The sequence below is a fragment of the Lissotriton helveticus genome, chromosome 8 (assembly GCF_964261635.1).
Source record: "Lissotriton helveticus chromosome 8, aLisHel1.1, whole genome shotgun sequence".
NCBI lineage: Eukaryota > Metazoa > Chordata > Amphibia > Caudata > Salamandridae > Lissotriton > Lissotriton helveticus.
The window spans coordinates 914808882-914829844 of NC_136069.1; the positions used below are offsets into that span (position 1 = coordinate 914808882).

Consider the following 20963-nt stretch of genomic DNA (forward strand, 5'->3'; position numbering starts at 1 on the left):
AGGAAGAGCGTCTGGCAGCGAGAATTACATCTACCACTTCAGGTAGTAGATAAGATGCAGTCAGTTGCCGACACTCAATCTCCACACATGGGGGTGTACTTTGTGGAGGTTCAGATGGAGGAACGTGTCTGGTTGCCGAGACAAGAGGCCATCACGAGGTGATAGCATGACCTTGGGGCAGATGTTAAAGTTCAGAAGTTTGGAATAACACTCTCTTCTGGCTCGATCCAGGGCAGCAATTAGGATGACTTGTGCCTGGTAGTTCTTTATCTCTTTCAGAACACTGGGCTGGAGAGACAGCATCAGGAATAAGTACAAGAAACAATGTGTCCACTCCAGTCAGAATGCGTCTTCCAGGGAGTGCTCCAATTAAAACTTCAACATTCAAAACTTTTGACATTGTCTTGACCATGGCAAATCGATCCAGCCAGGGATCTCCCAGCTGATTGAATACGCCCAGCACCACCTCGAGACTCAAAACCTACTTTTGATCTTTCTGGCAAAGTCTTCTCAATTTGATCACTCTGGCATTCAATATCCCCTAGATGAAGCATGTACATTTATACTTATCTGAATAGAGTGAGAAAATATGAATAGCCAGGTGCAGGCTTATGACACCTGGGCACCTGCTGACTAAAGAGCAGACAGGAACACTGGACAACTAAAGAGCAGACAAGATCACTGTTTCGCCCAGGTAGCTATTGAATGGAAGCAAGGGCACCGACATTGCTGGTCCAAGCTGCAGAATCTCTTATAAAACATTTGGCTTAGTCCGTACACACGGCAGATGTATCTCTAGTACCTCAGCTGCCCTCCAACCCGCTACCACATATGAGGCACTTTCTTCTATTGGTGGGCCATATAGCGAGTAAAGCTCTTTTCCAAGGGTGTTGTGAAGCCCAGTGGTGTTTTGTAAGTCAAACTTGAAGGCACCAACAGTATGTTGAGAGGGGAGCAAGTCTTTACCTTCACCATCATCATCAGTATCCTGGGGATCCGGAAACAAAAATAAAATTGAGCCTCCTCTGATAATTATACTGCAGAAGAGGCACCAGATTAAAGATAGGCTGCATAACAACTGGCTGCACTTTTGTGATTTCGTAGCACGACATTTGTCAAGCTCGGGCCAATGTGTGTTCAGAGGTCTGATGTAGGCACTGGGACCATCAACTGGTGCTGATGGAGTCTGTATTGACAGGAGGGCCAAGCATGGATCTTCGGGCCGAAGTGGAATACTGTAGGAGAGTGAATACAGGCCTGATAATAGGTCCCACAGAAGGGACACACAATGCCAGACAAGGGCCTATAGGCAGTAACCCGACTAGAGGCTGCTGAAGTTCGGTGGGGCAGGAAGGCGCACCAGGAGCCAACAAGAAATGTACTGAATATTTGCAGCATGGTCTCCTTGAAGGCCTCAATAGACTGTATGATCTGCAATGGGCCGGAGACCTCCCAGCTCTTCTGGGTAAGATGAGGTTATTGGTTTCATAGCCAGTGACCTCTAGGGAGTGTGACTCAAATCTTGATGTTTCAGTGCTGTCTCTTTACAATGAGACTGATGAGATGGGGTGAAGTCTCAATTCACTGTCTCATACGTGCTCTTGGACCTTGAATAAATTAAGATTTCGAACAGGAAGTACATTGGTCACGGGAATTGCCCTATAACCTATATGAAGATGTCAAGTTATTTTGCTCTGTGATGTACAACTTGTTCTTCCAGCCTTGAATCATCTTCGGGTGCATTTGTCACGCAACTTTGAGCCTTGACTGGATTCCAGGCACCAAAGACACACCTGGTGCAGGTCCGTGACTGACATCTGCTTTCTGCAGTTGAAGCATGGCTTGAATCCTGTCATTTTTGGTGACTTCTTTTGCATTTTCACATTAAGAGGGCAACACGTTTAAGTTTAATGATTTAGAGAGTCAAAAGCAACCACATTACCCGTAGAGGGCTTCTTTGGAAAATTACAATGCCACTTCATGAAAACTTTCAAGATGGTGAAACTTGGATTATCAACCCGGTCATATTAAAGCGAGAAAAGTGAATAAAACATACAAGAATATTTGGCTATAACCTAAAGAGGAGGTGCACACACGAATTCAAAACAAGAAAGTAAAAGCAAACCAAACACCTGAACACTGCCAACACTCTGGAGAACAGTCACATAACTCAATGTTTCTTTCAACAAGTTCCTAACTTCTCTTAATATTTGGACACTAAAAGCCTTCTCAAATGCTGGAGCTGCCCAAAAAATGGGCTCAGTACAGCAAAATGCCTGATACAGCAAGCGTTACAGAACCAATACTAAGAGCACTAAAGAAACAAGTACCCACTCAAGAAGTAAGGAACTGCATGAACTGTGGAGCTGCATCTAAACCTTTCGTATGTAAAGCATTAGACGCCAGAGACAAATACTCCATGAAATACAGAAGAATAGTGCTGTAGAGAACACTGGGCCTATAAATTAAAATGGAGCAAATAGAAAAGGCAAAACATACATAGCCCACTACCAACAATTTCTTTACAATGAAAAGAGAGGCCAAACAGAGGAAGCAATGATCAGTCCTTGCAAGCACTGAAGAGAAATCCTTGATCCTGGAGCTGTTTGTGTGTAGCCCCTTCTTACTGAGAACTTGAGTGTTGAAGAACTAAGAGAGAAGAGAGTCCTTGCACTACTTTCGAATGAAATGGAGAGCAGCAACGCTATCAACGTAAATAGAAAATATGGAAAAGAGAATTCTTTCCTCTTGGCTTGGATAAACATGATGGACTCCAAATAACTGAAATTCCAGAGGAAGCGCACCCACAAGGACCTATGGTCCTGCAGTTTTAATCAGGCAACCATGATTTACCATATCTTGAAATTTTGCCTAAATACCAGAGAGACTAGTGTAGGAGAGTAGGGTCTGCTATCCTATAGTCACCCCAATTTTTGCTTTTTGCTTCACTGGTTTTCGACTTAATGTGGCTGTGGGCCTGCTAATCAGACCCACAGCCTGCTGTTCTCTCTCTAAATTCACAGACATGTACTATAGGTACATAACCAATTTGGTACTGGACACCTTGTCAGCCCCTATACAGTGCACTATAGGTGCCATGGGCATAGGTGCATCCAAGGCCTACCAGGGGCTGCAGCATATCTTTTGCCACCCCTGGCTGGTACTTAAATCAACACAACTGGCTGTTCACACAGCTGGGGCAAGGTAGTGTAATCACCCCTTGCTTAGATATAGTATACCTATGTCTAAACCTATATTTGGACACATATATACCTATAAGTCACTCCTATGGCAGGCCTTAACAATCCTGGAGGCAGAGTGCTTGGTTTTATGTGAGTTGGTGCTCTAGCATGAGCTGAGCCCGTCTGCAGTGTTCGGAACCATTTCCTTACTGCTGTTCCAGTGATACTGCCATACCATATACTCTTAAGTGCATTATAATCCTCGCGGTTAATGCTAACTTTGGTTTGGCTTTATCAAAACATGTCGTGTTTGGTGTCATACATTTTGGAATACTACCCCCTTGCCAATTATGGCGACGGGGGTAGCATTCCACCCTTCTAGAGGGAGAAGACATGTTACTTACTGCAAATGCGGTTAATCCTAACCAGAGCCCCAGCATCACAAAATGGATGCTGCTGCCACAGACACGAGTCTGGCCCCCTGCTGCTGACCGAAACTCAACAGAGGAGGCTTGATCAAAGGATCTCCTGTCACAGGGAGGTGTTACACCACCCCAGACAGGAGATAGTGGATTGTAGCAGGGAGGGTTGAATGAAACTAGACACTGCCTGGGGCACACAAGGTGTCACTGGGCAGATTCCAGTCAAACCGGTTCTGGGGCTCTCCAGCCCCAGTCTTGGCGGCAAACTGGACAAAGGAAAGGGGTGTAACCACCCCCTTCCTGGGTCCCACCCATAGGAGGGACCTAGCAGGTAATCCAGCCCCCAGGTTTGGAATATAGGTGGGAGCAGTGCCAATGCACATCAGATTATCCTGACTGAAACTTATGAAACGAAACTCTGGACCCTTCGACATCCCACTCGACGTGGAAGACTGAAGAATCTCCCTTGTGGTCAAGGAGTGACCACCCTGTGCAAACAGGCACCATCCAGCACCTCGACGTTTGCTTTGTTGCAGTTCCCGCCGGAACTCGAGCGACAGATCGACAAGAGCCAGCTTTCCTGCCTTCCAACAGCCCGATCCACAGTCCATGCAGAGCTGGGACTACACTAGGCTAGGATAGCTTGTCTATAAGGTTGACTTACAACCACCACCATAAGGGATTGTTTGGACTGATACAAGGTGCCCACAGAACTGTGGACATCATATACCAGGCCAACTTCTCACATTGGTGAGCAGCGGTACGGATTTGAGCTTGCTGTTGTTTTACCTTTGCAATCTTTTTATCAAATTGAAAGATCACATTAAGTACCATAGGTACATATAAATAAAAGCTTAGCATATTTGAGTTCTACTGAACTTAGTGGTTGTAGGTAGAAGGGCTTAGCACACCCTGACTACAACTCACTAGTAAGGGACAGTAGGAAAACACTAAGTGTAGGTAGGTGCATCACTTACACGACACTAGAGTCATGTCTGGCACAGGTGAACCTACAGGGTCTCTACCTGTGAAGGTTGACCCTCCACAGGTGGTGAACCTACAGGGTCTCTACCTGTGAGGGTTGACCCTCCACAGGCAACCTCCAGCTATGACAAATTCAGCTACAAAGACTTGAGTGCCTTGTGCACTGCAAGGAAGCTGAGAAAGGGTCACAACCCTACTATTCCTATCATGATAGCCATCTTGGAAAAGGATGACTTAGAGAGAGCTAAGGTAGTTCCCTCAGGATAAGGAGAAGGAGTAGATCCCCCAGAGACTGAGAACACCTCCCCAGAAGTAGAAAATATGGAGGCAGACCCAGAATCTAATGGTGAAGATTCAGATGTGGATCAAGGGGATAACCAGGTACTAGTTGGAAGGCTTAGCCAAGCCAACTTGGACCTACATGGAAATGGAGAGGGCCAGCACCTCCCCAGAGTACATAACAGGATTCTCCCAGGCAATAGGAGAGAGAGAAGCCCTTCCAGGGATTCTCACATTTCTAGTGCCTCAAGGGAATCACAGAGAGGAATGACTTCCCCTCAAAGAAGAGAGCATAAAGTCAGGATGAGAGCAGTGAATCTCCAGATAGAGAGAGAGGAATTAGCCCTGGCCAAAGCTAGACTTGCTCTTGCAAGAGAGCAAAGATTGAGTGGGGAGACTCCCACTGGTGGCAGCATTATCCCCAGGGATAAAGACAGGTCCTATGATCATAGAAACCTGAGTAAGATTGTGCCCCCCTACAAAGATGGGGATGATATCCACAAATGGATAACTGCTCTTGAGAGGGCATGCATGGTACAGCAGGTCCCTGAGGATCAGAGGGCAGCAATCTTGTGGCTCTCCTTTTCTGAGAAAGGGAGAGATAAGCTCCTCACAGTTAGACCTGAGGATGCTAAAAACTACTCTGTCTTGAAGAGTGTTCTTATTGATGGGTTTGGCCTAACCACTGAGCAATACAGGTTGTTGTTCAGAGACGCCCAAAAAGCACAGACTCAAGACTGGACTGATTTCATTGATTGTGCCACTAAGGCTCTGGAGGGTTGGTTGCAGGGAAGTAAAGTCTCAGACTATACAGGATTGTACAATCTTATAATGAGAGAGCAGATCCTTAATAACTGTCAAAACCAGCTATTGCATCAACACCTTGTAGACTCTGATCTGACCTCTCCCCAAGAATTGGGAAAGAAGGCAGACAAATGAGTCAGAACAAGGGTTAAGCAGAAACCCCAGAACCAAGAAGGTGATCAGAAGAAAGCAGATCAGAAGGGTGGTAATCAGAAAGATAAAGACCAGAAGTCTTCTACAGGCCCCCACACTAATAATAAGGAGGGTGGTTCCCAAAATGGAAAGAAAAAGAAGAATGATGGCCCAAAGAAACCTTGGTGCAATACTTGTAAGTCTACTTCTCACTGGGGAAGTGAATGCACTAAAAGGAACCCAGTGGCTACTACTGCAGTCCCTAAGACACCTGCACTCCTTAGTACAGTAAGCAGTGGTAGTACACAACTCAAGGGGATAGTAGGGTTAACCCTGGGATCTGAGGGGGAGACTGGCTTAGTCAGGGTCCCTACTCAGGCAGTTCTGATCTGTGAGGGGGACATAGCAATGTCCTCTACTGTAAGTCCTAGTAACCTGGGCAAGTACAGACAGACACCTTTAATCAATGACAAAATGGCTCAGGCCTACAGGGACACTTGTGCCAGTGTCACTATGGTGACACCTAACTTTGTGGACCCTGAACAGATGATACTAGGTGAGAGTTACCTAGTGACCAATGCTAGCAACACCACTACTGCACACAGTGTGGCTGTTGTTAATTTCTCCTGGGGAGGGGTAACTGGCCTCAAAAGGGTTGTTGTTAGTGCAGACCTCCCAGTTGACTGTTTGTTGGGCAATGATCTGGAGGAATCATTATGGTCAGAAGTGGAGTACAGGACTCATGCAGAAATGCTAGGGATTTCAGCACTTGTGCTGGCTGTAACCAGGTCAGAGGCCAAGAAGTGCCTACCTGAACCTGTGGTGGATCTTGAAATTATAGACCAACCACAACCCAAGAGAAGGAGCAAGAGGGTCAAGGCAGAGCCTTCCCACTTGCCCCAGGTTGAGGATCAGACCTCACAGGAGGGTGATTCTGTGATCCAAGAGGAGACTGTCTCCGAAGAGCTTGAACCTGATCAGGTTGAGTTTCTGGGGACAGGGGGACCCTCAAGGGCAGACCGGGGGCAGGCTCAGTTGACTTGCCCTTCACTTGAACCCCTCAGACAGCAAGCTGCTGCTGAGGCTGCAGGGAATGCTCAAGGTACCCATTCAGTGTATTGGGATGATGGGCTCCTTTATTCAGAGGCTAGAGACCCCAAGCCTGGTGCAACCAGGAGGTTGGTCATACCTTTGCAATTTAGGGGCTTCCTTCTAACCTTGGCCCATGATACTCCCCTTGCAGGACACTTAGGCCAGAACAAGACTTGGGACAGGCTTGTCCCTCACTTTCACTGGCCTCATATGTCAGAGGATACCAAGGAGTTTTGTCGCTCCTGTGTCACCTGCCAAGCCAGTGGCAAATCAGGTGGCACAACAAAGGCCCACCTTATACCACTACCTGTGGTGGGGGTACCCTTTGAGAGAGTTGGGATTGACATTGTTGGACCAATGGATCCCCAAACAGCATCTGGGCACAGATTTATACTGGTGGTAGTGGATCATGCCACCAGGTACCCAGAGGCAATTCCCCTGAGGACCACAACAGCTCCTGTTGTGGCAAGGGCCCTACTTGGAGTTTTCTCCAGAGTGGGCTTTCCAAAGGAGGTACTTTCAGACATAGGTACTAACTTTATGTCTGGATACTTAAAGGCAATGTGGAAGGAGTGTGGAGTGAACTACAAGTTCACCACACCCTATCACCCACAGTGCAATGGGCTTGTTGAAAGATTCAACAAGACCCTCAAGGGAATGATAAAAGGATTACCTGAAAAGCTCAGGCGTAGATGGGATATCCTTTTACCCTGCTTACTCTTTGCTTACAGAGAGGTCCCACAGAAGGGGGTTGGCTACAGCCATTTTGAACTTTTGTTTGGCCACCCTGTGAGGGGTCCATTGTGTCTTGTGAGGGAAGGATGGGAGTTACCTCTCAAAAAGCCCAAACTTGATATTGTGGACTATGTACTTGGTCTCCGCTCCAGGATGGCTGAATACATGGAGAAAGCATCCAAAAACCTGGAGGCCAGCCAAGAATTACAGAAATCTTGGCATGACCAAAAGGCTGTTCTGACTGAGTACCAGCCAGGGCAGAAGGTGTGGGTGTTGGAGCCAGTGGCCCCAGCAGCACTCCAGAACAAATGGTCTGGACCCTACACCATAATGGAAAAGAAGGGGGAAGTCACCTACATGGTAAACTTTGAAACCCCTAGGAACCCCCACAGGGTGATCCATGTGAACAGACTGAAAGCATTTGTTGACAGGGAAAGCATGGGCTTGCTCATGGCTACAGATGGGGAACAGGAGGAAGAGAGTGACCCTCTCCCAGACCTGCTGTCCCAAAACCCTGATGATGGCTCAGTTGATGGAGTAGCCTTGGCAGGCAGCCTCACTGACCAGCAACAGATGGACTGCAGACAAGTTTTGCAAGCCCATAGACATATGTTTTCACTCACACCCAGTCAGACTACCTGGTGCACCCATGTGGTGGACACTGGTGATAGTCTACCTGTGAAGAACAAAATTTACAGGCAACCTGACCATGTCAGAGATTGTATCAAGGCTGAGGTGCAGAAAATGTTAGAACTTGGAGTGATTGAGCCATCAGAGAGCCCCTGGGCCAGCCCAGTAGTCCTTGTCCCAAAACCTCATACCCAAGATGGAAAGAGAGAAATTAGATTTTGTGTGGACTATAGAGGTCTCAATGATGTCACTAGGACAGATGCTCATCCCATTCCAAGGGCAGATGAGCTCATTTGATCTGACAGCTGGCTATTGGCAAATCAGGTTAGCTGAGGAGTCAAAGGCCAAGACAGCATTCTCTACCCCCAGTGGACATTATCAGTTTGTGGTGATGCCCGTTGGTTTGAAGAATGCACCTGCCACCTTCCAAAGGTTGGTGAATCAAGTCCTTTCTGGGTTGGATGACTTTTGTGCAGCATATCTAGATGATATTGCTGTCTTTAGCTCTACCTGGGAGGATCACCTGATCCACCTGAAGAAGGTTCTGGAGGCCCTGCAAAAGGCAGGCCTGACTATCAAGGCTACCAAGTGCCAGATAGGGCAGAGCAAGGTTGTGTACTTGGGCCACCTAGTAGGTGGGGTCAAGTTCAACCATTGGAAAGCAAGATCCAGGCCATACAGGACTGGGCTCCTCCAACTACCCAGACACAAGTCAGAGCCTTCTTGGGCCTGACTGGGTATTACAGAAAATTTGCAAATAATTATGGGTCCATTGTGACACCATTAAATGACTTGACATCCAAGAAGATGCCCAAAAAGGTTCAGTGGACAGTTAGCTGTCAAAGGGCATTTGATGACCTGAAGAAGGCCATGTGCTCTGCACCAATCCTTAAGAGTCCTGAGTACTCCAAACAGTTCATTGTTCAAACAGATGCTTCTGAATTGGGGGTGGGAGCTGTGCTTTCACAACTCAATGTAGATGGTCAAGACCAGCCCATTGCTTTTATTAGCAAAAGGCTGACCCCTAGAGAGAAACGTTGGTCAGCCATTGAGAGGGAGGCCTTTGCTGTGGTTTGGGCCCTGAAGAAGCTGAGGCCATACTTGTTTGGTACTCACTTCCTAATTCAGACAGACCATAAGCCCCTCTTGTGGCTTAATCAGATGAAGGGTGAAAATCCCAAACTACTCAGGTGGTCCATTTCCCTACAGGGGATGGACTTTACAGTGGAGCACCGCCCAGGGACTGACCATGGTAATGCAGATGGTCTCTCCAGGTACTTCCACTTAGAACATGAAGACTTATCTGGTCAAGGTTAAGTTTAATGTCCCTGCGTTTGGGGGGGGTTGTGTAGGAGAGTAGGGTCTGCTATCCTATGGTCACCCCAATTTTTGCTTTTTGCTTCACTGGTTTTCGACTTAATGTGGCTGTGGGCCTGCTAATCAGACCCACAGCCTGCTGTTCTCTCTCTAAATTCACAGACATGTACTATAGGTACATAACCAATTTGGTACTGGACACCTTGTCAGCCCCTATACAGTGCACTACAGGTGCCATGAGCATAGGTGCATCCAAGGCCTACCAGGGGCTGCAGCATATCTTTTGCCACCCCTGGCTGGTACTTAAATCGACACAACTGGCTGTTCACACAGCTGGGGCAAGGTGGTGTAATCACCCTTTGCTTAGATATAGTATACCTATGTCTAAACCTATAGCTGGACACATATATACCTATACGTCACTCCTATGGCAGGCCTTAACAATCCTGGAGGCAGAGTGCTTGGTTTTATGTGAGTTGGTGCTCTAGCATGAGCTGAGCCCGTCTGCAGTGTTCGGAACCATTTCCTTACTGCTGTTCCAGTGATACTGCCATACCATATACTCTTAAGTGCATTATAATCCTCGCGGTTAATGCTAACTTTGGTTTGGCTTTATCAAAACATGTCGTGTTTGGTGTCATACATTTTGGAATACTACCCCCTCGCCAATTCTGGTGACGGGGGTAGCATTCCACCCTTCTAGAGGGAGAAGACATGTTACTTACTGCAAATGCGGTTAATCCTAACCAGAGCCCCAGCATCACAAAATGGATGCTGCTGCCACAGACACGAGTCTGGCCCCCTGCTGCTGACCGAAACTCGACAGAGGAGGCTTGATCAAAGGATCTCCTGTCACAGGGAGGTGTTACACCACCCCAGACAGGAGATAGTGGATTGTAGCAGGGAGGGTTGAATGAAACTAGACACTGCCTGGGGCACACAAGGTGTCACTGGGCAGATTCCAGTCAAACCGGTTCTGGGGCTCTCCAGCCCCAGTCTTGGCGGCAAACTGGACAAAGGAAAGGGGTGTAACCACCCCCTTCCTGGGTCCCACCCATAGGAGGGACCTAGCAGGTAATCCGGTCCCAGGTTTGGAATATAGGTGGGAGCAATGCCAATGCACATCAGATTATCCTGACTGAAACTTATGAAATGAAACTCTGGACCCTTCGACATCCCACTCGACGTGGAAGACTGAAGAATCTCCCTTGTGGTCAAGGAGTGACCACCCTGTGCAAACAGGCACCATCCAGCACCTCGACGTTTGCTTTGTTGCAGTTCCCGCCGGAACTCGAGCGACAGAGATCGACGAGAGCCAGCTTTCCTGCCTTCCAACAGCCCGATCCACAGTCCATGCAGAGCTGGGACCCGTGGAGGCGACCTGAAGCGTGGGAGCGGCCATCTTGAATAAACCACGAAGCGCTGACCGTGCAGCACCCGAGGCTCCCTCGAAGCTGTGCATTGGAGTCTGAGAAGCTCCAGCCCTGAGCAGCTTGTGCACTGAAGCTCACCCCTCCACACTCGACGAGTGCTGCGTGGGGCCCTTTTGCATTTTCCTGCTCGACGCGTTGGTCCGGTCACTTGCCCGTTGGCTAGTGGCCCCAGTACCGACGAAACCTTGATTTTACACAGCCAGTCTGGTAGCTCCAGATTGGCACTCGCTCCCCTGAAAAGGAGCACCCGCTCAGACCTTGCTAGTCCGAGTGTTAAGCCTTCTTAGAATCCTGCGTGGGTTGCCTTTGCCAAGGCTTGTTGACTTCGATCCGGAAGCCGACACCGCCGACAGCGAGAGCCTTTGGGGGACAGCTCGTGATCCACTCCAGGACATCCTCGGTGACCCAGAGTCCACGTGGCAGCGGAGACAAGGCACCCAACATCGACCTGACTGTGCCCGACATTGCCTGGTTCCTTCCTGGTTCCTTCCTGGTCACTGGCTAGTGACCCAGACTCTGTCCCCTCTGCTTTCAGGTACCCTTCAACTTCGATCCACCCTTGGATCGCACCGGACACTTCTCTTCTGGACGCCTGCAGCATCTTCATCCTCAGGCACCATCGAACTGCGTGACGAAACCCGACACAGGTTGGCACCTGTGCACCCGCATTCTGTGGGTGAGGTAACTTACTAGCGCCAGTGTTCCCACACTGGTACACACCTCTAGTGCCTAAGTCTAATGTTTGGTAGTCCTAGTCCAGTTGGAAGACTACTTTTGCAATAACATTGTAACTTTTACGCACCATTGACTTTACATTGGTGCAAGCCTGTGCTTCCCGCACTGCACCCGAATCCCGCGGGCTACTCCCGTCCTAACTGCTGTTAGTCCAGTGTAGTCCCAGCGATTCACAAGGCCCTAGGCCTTACCCCAGATCGATTAGTGATTGTTATACCACTTTTTTGATATATGGTTTGAGTGGGCACCGGCCTCATCCAAAAACGTGCAACTTGTCTATGTTTAACTGTGCTTTTATTTAAACGCTTGTGCTTCATTGCTCATAAAGAGTAGTGGGGATTATTCTAAGAATAAATACATATATTTTGATAATATATAACTTGTGTGGTGTCCTTTTATTTGATATTACAGGATTGTATATGGTAAAACAGCTGGCTTCACATGTCCTTTGGAGTTAAGCCTTTAAGGCTGCTTAGTCCATGCTACCCCTAGGATAGCTTGTCTATAAGGTTGACTTACAACCACCACCATAAGGGATTGTTTGGACTGATACAAGGTGCCCACAGAACTGTGGACATCATATACCAGGCCAACTTCTCACAAATAGGAAGAATCTCATTTAGAGGACTATGATACTTTCGAACATCTGTTCACACAAGAAAATGATTCTGTCGCTGGTGAGAAACCAATTTTTAAAAGTGACTATGAAACTGGTAAACATTCAGAAAAGGCTTGCAACAGTGAATAAAGCTCAAGCAAAAGAGATTGCTCAGAGATCCTAAGACCAGCAGATGGACTCCCACTTAATTACATGCCAATATTTTGTAAAAGGGCAAGATGGGAAGATTCAGTTCTATTGAAGCAGACGAGACGAACTATCCAATGGGAAACAGATGCACACAGAGGTTAAATATTTTGCTTTTGCGGACCATTGGCTTCCTGAATGTTTTCTCTCTTCCCTTCAACCTCTTCCAACACCTCTGGTGCTCTGGACACATTTCTTCAAAGAATTTCTCATTTGTTGTACTCTTTAAAAAATGTATTAACAATTTGGCAGAATTTCAAATGTAAATCTTGATTCATTTTTTAATGCATTTTATAGTTATAAACTCATTGTTCATACATTTTCGAAACACCTCCTTTGTTAGTTCTCAGACTTTTACAAGAAAAACCCCACAGTTTGATTGTATATGTCCCAGCCATTTTCTGTTTATATTGCAGAAACTTGAGCATTTTATCCCTCCCTTTGACAGTACCATTCGCTTTTTGGCTCTTTTCTTTAGACCTCTGGTTTCTTTCCACGGACCCCTGATCTTTTCAAAATTCTTGGAGCATCCCTTTTCTGTACTCATTCACCAATCTACGTTTTTAACGAAGAACTGGTGCTGCTATTCCCCATATTCCCTGGCGAAATCTCTCCTAGCCATATCATTGCCAAATCACAAACGATACATGGTTGCCTAGGTATTGTTGAGTGTCGCCCAAATCCCAGTAGCGCCATATCCTGTGTCATATTAAACTCAATTCCCATGGTGTATTGCATTTGTATTTTAATTCCTTCCAAAAGACTTGGTTATTGTGGCATTGCGACCACGTGTGTAGGAAGGTGTCAACTTGTTACCATCATCTTCAGCCTTATTATCTTACTATTTTGGATCATACCAGTTTGCACCAACTTATCTTGGGGAAAGAACATATGATGTGGGAGTTTGGAACATTCTAAAGTCCACTCTTATGTTGCCCTCAAATGACCACGATGGAATGCAGGGCGGCTACAGGGACCTCTGAGGCCTGCTGAACGAAGTACCTAAAATCCTGGATCACAGTCTGCGCAGTGTCGCTCTGTGTCGTCCGGCATCAGTTCTGAAGAGCTGTGAGGTCCGCGATGTGAGGTCCTGCGTCAGGTTGCGTCACACTGCATCGGTTCCAATAAAGTTGTGTGGCAAGGCTTCACATTGAGTTAATCTAGTTCTGATGGGCTGGGCAGGGAAGCTTGGAGAGGGGGAGGGGGTGGGCGCACACTGCCTCACACTCCAGCACTCAATTTGCCCCGATGCATCATAATAAATGCAGTGCATGATAAAACTTTCTTCGGTGTCGGGATTTAGTTTTTCACCCTTGTTGGTGCAGCCAGTGCTGTGCATCTCTAGACACGTGTTTCAGGAAAATTGTCCTTCTTCAGTAGAGAGCAAAACTTTTTTGGGTGTGCTGGAGATGCTGCCCAAAGTCTTCTCAGATCTCAGTGCAACTCGCTGGGCACAGGTGCATCAACCAGAGCGCGTCAGATCCTTAGCTCAAAGGAGCCTTTTCAAGTAGGAGGGAGGGGGGCGCACACGGCCTCACACTCCAGCACCCAGTTTGCCCTGATGCATCATAATAAATGCAGTGCATGATAACAATCTGCATTGACTCCCTTGAGGGTGGCAGCTGTGCAGTGAGGTTCAGCGGACTTCACATTGCTTGCTGTCAGTCCCGATTAAGCTTTTAGCTGTGCTGTGATGTTTTGCGGGGCTCTGAGTTGCTTGACACAGGTTTGGTGAAGACCACAGCTGGGCTAGCAAAGCACCTCAATCCCCACTTCCAAGGGACCAGGACTGGGGAAGCAGAACTTGGGGAGTTAGGACTCACAGCAAGCAGAGTCCAGGTGCAGGGTTCAACATAGTTGGATCCTTTTCTGTTCCTGAGGCTCTGATCAGACAAGTGTTTACTCTAACAGTGTTGTGTTTGGTCTTTCCACAGATACTACGTACCATTGAGTTAATCGTATGTATTATTAGTGCACGCACAGTAGGTGCGCCACCTTTTTTTACTTCACTGCACTGATTACCTTATTTGTAGGTCACCTAGGAGTGGTACACACAGGGCTGGTCCGTGTGGTACTGAAGAAGAGCTGTTGGGAGCTCGAAACATGTCGACTTACGATAGGGACGCCTAACTCATCACGGTTACCTTTTTCCTAGTAGTTACCCCAGTTTTTAAACATATCAACTAGTAGCAAGAATAAAGTAATTCGCCCACTAGATAGATATTTTAACCCAATTTTTCCCACTCCACTTCACTGCACTACACATTTAGTACACGCAAGTGCTCCTACGTAAGTCGCAGCACGCCTCAATCCACAGCGGATTGAGAGAACCCCTATGATGAAGCATGTCACCAAGGGGAAACCCTGGAGAGTGAGGGGACTATAAAAGAAAGTTTTCTTTCCCATCAGTAGACATTTCCACTCTACCTGAGCGGAAGTTTTTTTATCTCCCTTAGCTAGGTTCCAATTTCCGTTTTTCAATTTGTTTTGTGTTCATTACTGTAGAAGGAGGGTGAACCTAGTAGAAACCTATGGAGGTTGCCTTGTTTTCTGATTTCCTTATGGGAACAGTCCAGCCCGAACTGCCAAGCCAGGTTCTCACTGGACCGGAACAAGCATCCTGGGACCGGTGTAAGGGCATTACCCTTCTTCAGCCAGGCTAGCTTGCATCCAGTGGTGTAGTGAGCACGGGACCCACATCTGGGCATACCCTTCCCACTTAGGGCAACATATGCAAAAGAAACAATTTATAGACGGATTGCTGGACAATGCTAACATTCACCACCAGTCACAAGGATCTAGGTTTAATCCATCATTCTTTTGCTCACCACACCACCCCAATTAGGACCCAGCCATATGCAAATCAGTCTTGACGCTGTTCCTTATGGGAACAGCCCAGCCCGAACTGCCAAGCCAGGTCCTCCCTGGACCGGAAACAAGCATCCTGGAACAGGTTTCAGAGTATAACCCTTCATCAGCCAGGCTAGCTTGAATCCAGTGGTGTAGTGTGCACGGGACCCACAACCGGGCATACCCTTCCCACTTAGGGCGACATATGCAAAATAAACAATTGATGGACGGAATGCTGGACAATGCAAACATACACCCCCAGTCACAAGGATCTGGGTTTAATCCATCATTCTTTTGCTCACCACACCACCCCAGTTTGGACCCAGCCATATGCAAATCAATCTTGACCCTGTTCATGATGGGAAAAGTCGAGCTCGAACTGCCAAGCCAGGTCCTTCCTGGACAGGAAACAAGCATCCTTGGACCGGTTGCAGGGCATCACCCTTCATCAACTGGAATGGCATGGTGAGCAAAGAAAAGATGGATTTAGGCCCAGATCTCTATAGTGTGGTGAATGTATGACATAGTTCTGCATTCTGTCCATCAATTGTTCTTTTTGAACTTTAAAAAGTGGCATTTTCAGAATTTTGACTTAAAATTCAACAGTACAATTAAAGAGGGTTTTTAAATTGAAATTCTTTAGACACCAAACTCAGTATTACTACCTGCTCTAAATTGTAAGTTATCAGTTATTAAATGCAACAAGGTAATCCAATGTTATGAGAGGGAGGCCTTGCTGTAGTCAAACATGAGTTTTTCATTAGCAAGACATTAACAAACTTAATAGTACATGTCCAACTTTTTAAATACACTGCACCCTGCCCTATGGGATGTTTAGGGACTAACCTAGGGGTGAGGTAAACGTATTAAAAAGAAAGGTATAGGCTTGGCAAGAGGTTTATTTAGCCAAGTGGAAACAGCAGATTAAACTACACACACAGGTTGCAATGTCAGGGGTGAGACATGTTTGAAAGGCTACTTAGGTGGTGGCACAATAAGTGATGCATGCCCACTAGTAGTATTTAGTTTACAGGCCCTGGGTACATGTAGTTCCACTTCACTAGGGACATACTAGTAAATTAAATATGCCAATTGGGTTTAAGCCAATTTCACCATGCTAAAGGAGAGAACACAAGCACTTTAGCACTGGTAAGCAGTGGTAATGTGTACAGTCCTAAACACCAACAAAAATAGGTTCAGAGAACAGGAGGGTGAAGGTAAAATGTGCGGGGACAACCCTGCAGAGAGGGCCAACTCCAACAAATTTTATTTGCTGTTACACATTCACACATTTTCCTGCATATTGTAGTAAGCAAAACCTAGCTCAGAAATCTGGCACAGCAAAGTGTAAAACAGAGAAACCTGATGAACTCAGTATTTATTTTCACTTTACTATCTACATTGAAGGACTTCTCACATTCTTTTGCACCAGAAGTTTCTCCCATCTGATCAATAGGCAGATGATAAAGGGATGTTCATTGACAAAGTGTTTCAAACTGGGTCAGTTGAAATGGCAACTGTTGAAATGATATTGCTGGCTTCATAGTTATTTTTGCGCTTAATACATGATAGACCTTTAGGCCTCCGATGTGTTTGCCTTTAATTTTTAACGCTTCCTGAGTGTTGTGAGTGGCACCAGTATGTTTTTCCCAAAAGTCTATGTATTTGAGAAATCACACGATTGTTTAATGGGGGAAAGCACTCTATATTCCAGTGGAGATTCTGCTTTGATCTCTTGTGTATGAATTGTTTTATTGAGCATGTGGTTAATTTGCAAGTATTTATGCTTTTGGGAGTTGAGGAGTTCATACCCAGTGAAGAATTTAAAAATCTCCGTTCCCGAAAACTCTCCCAGCTTGGAGATCCCAATCAAATCAAATTTTTGAAAAACCCTACCTTGTCTGTAGTTCACCAGTATTTATGAGTCTCCCGGTGGGGTTCCGGAGTAATCACATCCTACCAGCCCATTTGGTTGTTAACCAGCTGCCAAATTTTAATCAGCATGGTTCTGTGGTAAGACCATGTCATTGGTGCTTTCCCGCCATAGAGTGCCCCTCGATGGATGGGCCATGTAACATACTATACTTCAAGCTATAGATAAATATTAATTGGGAAGCCCAATAGTACTTCTGAAGGTCTGGCACTGCTATTCCTCCAACATATATGCCTCTTTGCTGTGTCTCCAGACTGTCCGAGGTGTGTTTCCATTCCAAAGCAGGTTGCATTATACACGGTCTACTTTCTGAAAGTATTTATCTGGGAACAGGTATGAGGGGCGTAGAAAAGTAGAATCTTCTTCTTATGGTTACCCCCACTTTTTTGCTGATTTATCACTGTTTTTGACTAGTCTGGATCCTGCCATCTAGAACCCCAGTCTATCTGCTTTCGCCCTTAACCTGTTGTATATGTACTTTAGGTACACTCAAGATTGGATAGTGGGGTACCCTATCAGTCCCTAGTATATGGTACACCATGTACCCAGGGCATAGGTACCCCAGAGGCCTCCATTGGGCTGCAGCATGTATTATGCCAACCATGAGAGGCCATTCAAAATGACACAAGAGGCCTGCTACAGCAGACTGTGTAAGCAGGTGCTTGCACTACTTACTGAGATATAGGCTCACTATATCTATCTAAATCACTACACTTAAAAACATATCAGTCACTCCTATGGCAGGCCTTATCAATCGTGAAGACAGGGTGCTGGGTTGTATGTGAGAGGGTGCCCCTTCATGAGCAGAGCCACTCTGCAGCCTTCAGGGACCATCCTCCGGGGTCTGTGATGCAGCCAGACATATATATTTAAGTGCATTATAGCCTCGCGGTAAATGCTAACTTTAAAACGGCTGCTTAGAAACATGTTGTGTTTGGTGTCAAACACCTTGGAATCATAACTCCACACCAGTAACTGGTGTGGGAGGTATGATTCCACCCTTCTAGAACCACTACTGTGGGTCACAGGTCAACCCGGTACCAGCTTTCTCAACCAGGGCAGCACAAAATGGATGCTGCCAGCCACAGACACGGGTCTGCCCTTCTGCTGCTGAGACAAGCTTGCGCAGAGGAAGGCATGACAATAGGCATCCTGTCACAGGGAGGTGTAACCACCTCCCAGACAGTATTTAGTGTATTGGGTCTGGGTGAGTGCACTCAGAGTGCCAGAAAGTCTGCACTGGGGGCACATTTGGTGTCTCTGTGCATAGACCAGTTCTGGGAGCCATTGGTTCCTGCTCTGGCACAAAACTGGACAAAGGACATGGGTGTAGCAACCCCTCTGTCCTGCCCCTCCCCTAGGAGGGTCCACAGAATCTTTCCAACCCCTTCTCATGGGTATAAAGTGGGTCACCTGACTATAGGACTTTAGATTTTACCTGGACAAGATTCTGCTAAGAAGAAACCAAGTACTTAGACTGCCTGCACTATGATTGCACTAACTGAAGAATCTCCCCTGGAGTAAAGGAGTTACTACCCTGCAGCAGCAGGCACCTAAACGCATCTGACTGGTTTGCTTCTCCAGAGATCCTGCGGACTCCGAAGATTTCAGCAATACAGGAGGTGGGTTCCCGAAGGTCCTTGAGGTAGATTTGACCTCTCAGCGATTCTGAAACCAGAATCCCTCGTGGGGGCCGTGCAACCTGAACCCCTGTGCACCGCATACATTTGCAAGTGCATATGCTTTTTGGCGATCCCTGAGCCTGTGCATTGGACTCCGTGTAGTTCTGACCCTGAACAGTATTTGCACTAAAGATATCCAGCCTCCATTCACAGAGTGCTATGTGGGCTAGTATTTTGCACACTTGTTTGAGGTCTCCTCACGATCCCTGGTCAGTTGACCTGTGGGTCACTTTGTTTGTTCTTGGGCTTTTCTGGGTGCTCCAGACGTGCCTTGACTCTCCATTGCTTGGAGAGTTCCCTGGACCTTGCTGGTCCACCCCGTTAACTGTTTCCTCTGACCGCACGGCTTGCGTTTGCCAAGGCTTGTTGGTGATCCAGCCAGACACTGACCCCTCAGCACTCGACATCCTTCATGGGACAGCTCACCCCTGGATCCTGGTGGTCCTCAACGTCTCTTGGTCTCCATGGCTGCAGAGTCAAGCATCCCTTTTTCATACAGGAAGCACCGACATTGGTGGGCATTAGACTGCCGAGCCACTGGTCACTTGTCGTGACCCAGACTATGTCCCCTCTGCTCTCAGGTTTCTCTCCATTCGAATCCAGGCTTGGATTCCACCGGACACTCTTCGCTTTCCTGGCAGCAGTACTTCTTTGAAGCTCTCCATTGAAAACGACGAAGGTTTCTGACACCACTTGACCCCTATGCACCTGGCTCCTCTGGGATAGGTAACATGGGTACCTCGGTACTCACTGGTGGGTTGGCTCTAGAACCTCCTAAGTCCCAAAGGGTTTGCTTGAAGTCCTCGTAGAACTGTCCTTAAACTCTAACTTTCCAACCGCGACTTTCCCATAGAGTTGTATGGAGCACGCAGTCGTGTTTCCTCACTGCGCCCGTCCTCCATGGGCTCCCTCTGTCACTACTCTGGGTGGTTCCTTGGGGTCCCAGCAATTCTATGTGCTCTATTGAAGTTGTGATTGTTATACCATTTTCTTAGTATATGATTCGGTCTCCCCCTGGAGCCCGCTGTGTATTTTGCTACTCACAAATGTTCTATTGTTAAAGTATTGTGTGCGATAGTCGGTCTGCCCAGATTTTGTCCTGTCTCCAATGTCCTTCGATCTCTGCATTGGCTACCTGTGAGGAAGAGAATTGATTTTAAGGTCCTCTGTTTGACTTTTAAAATTTTGAAGGGCATGGGGCCTCAGATCTTGTCCAACTTTTTGTCCCTCTATGTTCCAACTCGTGCTCTGCGTTCCGCTGGCCAGGCTCTTGCCGTGGTTCCACGTTTCAAGCTCTGTCGTGCTGGTGGACGCTCTTTCTGTGTCAAAGCTGCAACTCTTTGGAACTCCCTCCCGGTGGAAATTCGTCTGTTGGATGATCTGATGCCTTTTCAGAAAGCTATTAAAACATTTTTGTTTTAGTATTCCCGTTTAGCTTTTTTGTTTCCGGCTGCTTGTTGTGTTGTGTCTCACCTTGTTGGTGGCGCCAGGACGCTCCTTTGCTGGAGCAGCTGTGCGCAAAACAAATACCTATAACATAACATAACATTTTGTTCTAATCTCGTGTAGAGATTAGTAGAGATAGTTATATTAATAAATACATATTTTTATATAACTGTGTGGCGCTCATTTCATTTAGTCATTCAGGAGGTGATATTCTGGTACAACAAGCTGCTTTACATTTCTTCAAGATTAAGCCTGAAGGCCGCTCTCCACAGGTACCACTAGGATAGCTTTCTAAAGGTTATCTTTGACCTCATACATCATAAGGGCCGTGTGGCCTGGTACAAGGTGCCCACTTTAACAAGTGGACAGCCAACCCACCTTCTCACAAGGGGTTCTGTAGTGCATACAATAGGAGATACAATGAGATCATTTAAAAAAGGCAGCTCTGCCCATCAGGGAGAGTAGACATCTTATCCAGCGGGCAATATCAGAATTAAAGCCA

General features: G+C 46.9%; 1 protein-coding gene across 2 annotated transcripts in view; it reads right to left on the bottom strand.

Annotated features, from left to right (window-relative positions):
- The window catches only part of CMSS1 (cms1 ribosomal small subunit homolog), a 1475838-nt gene that overhangs the window by 34165 nt on the left and 1420710 nt on the right, over nt 1-20963 (bottom strand). The gene's annotated exons all lie outside the window — the stretch shown is intronic.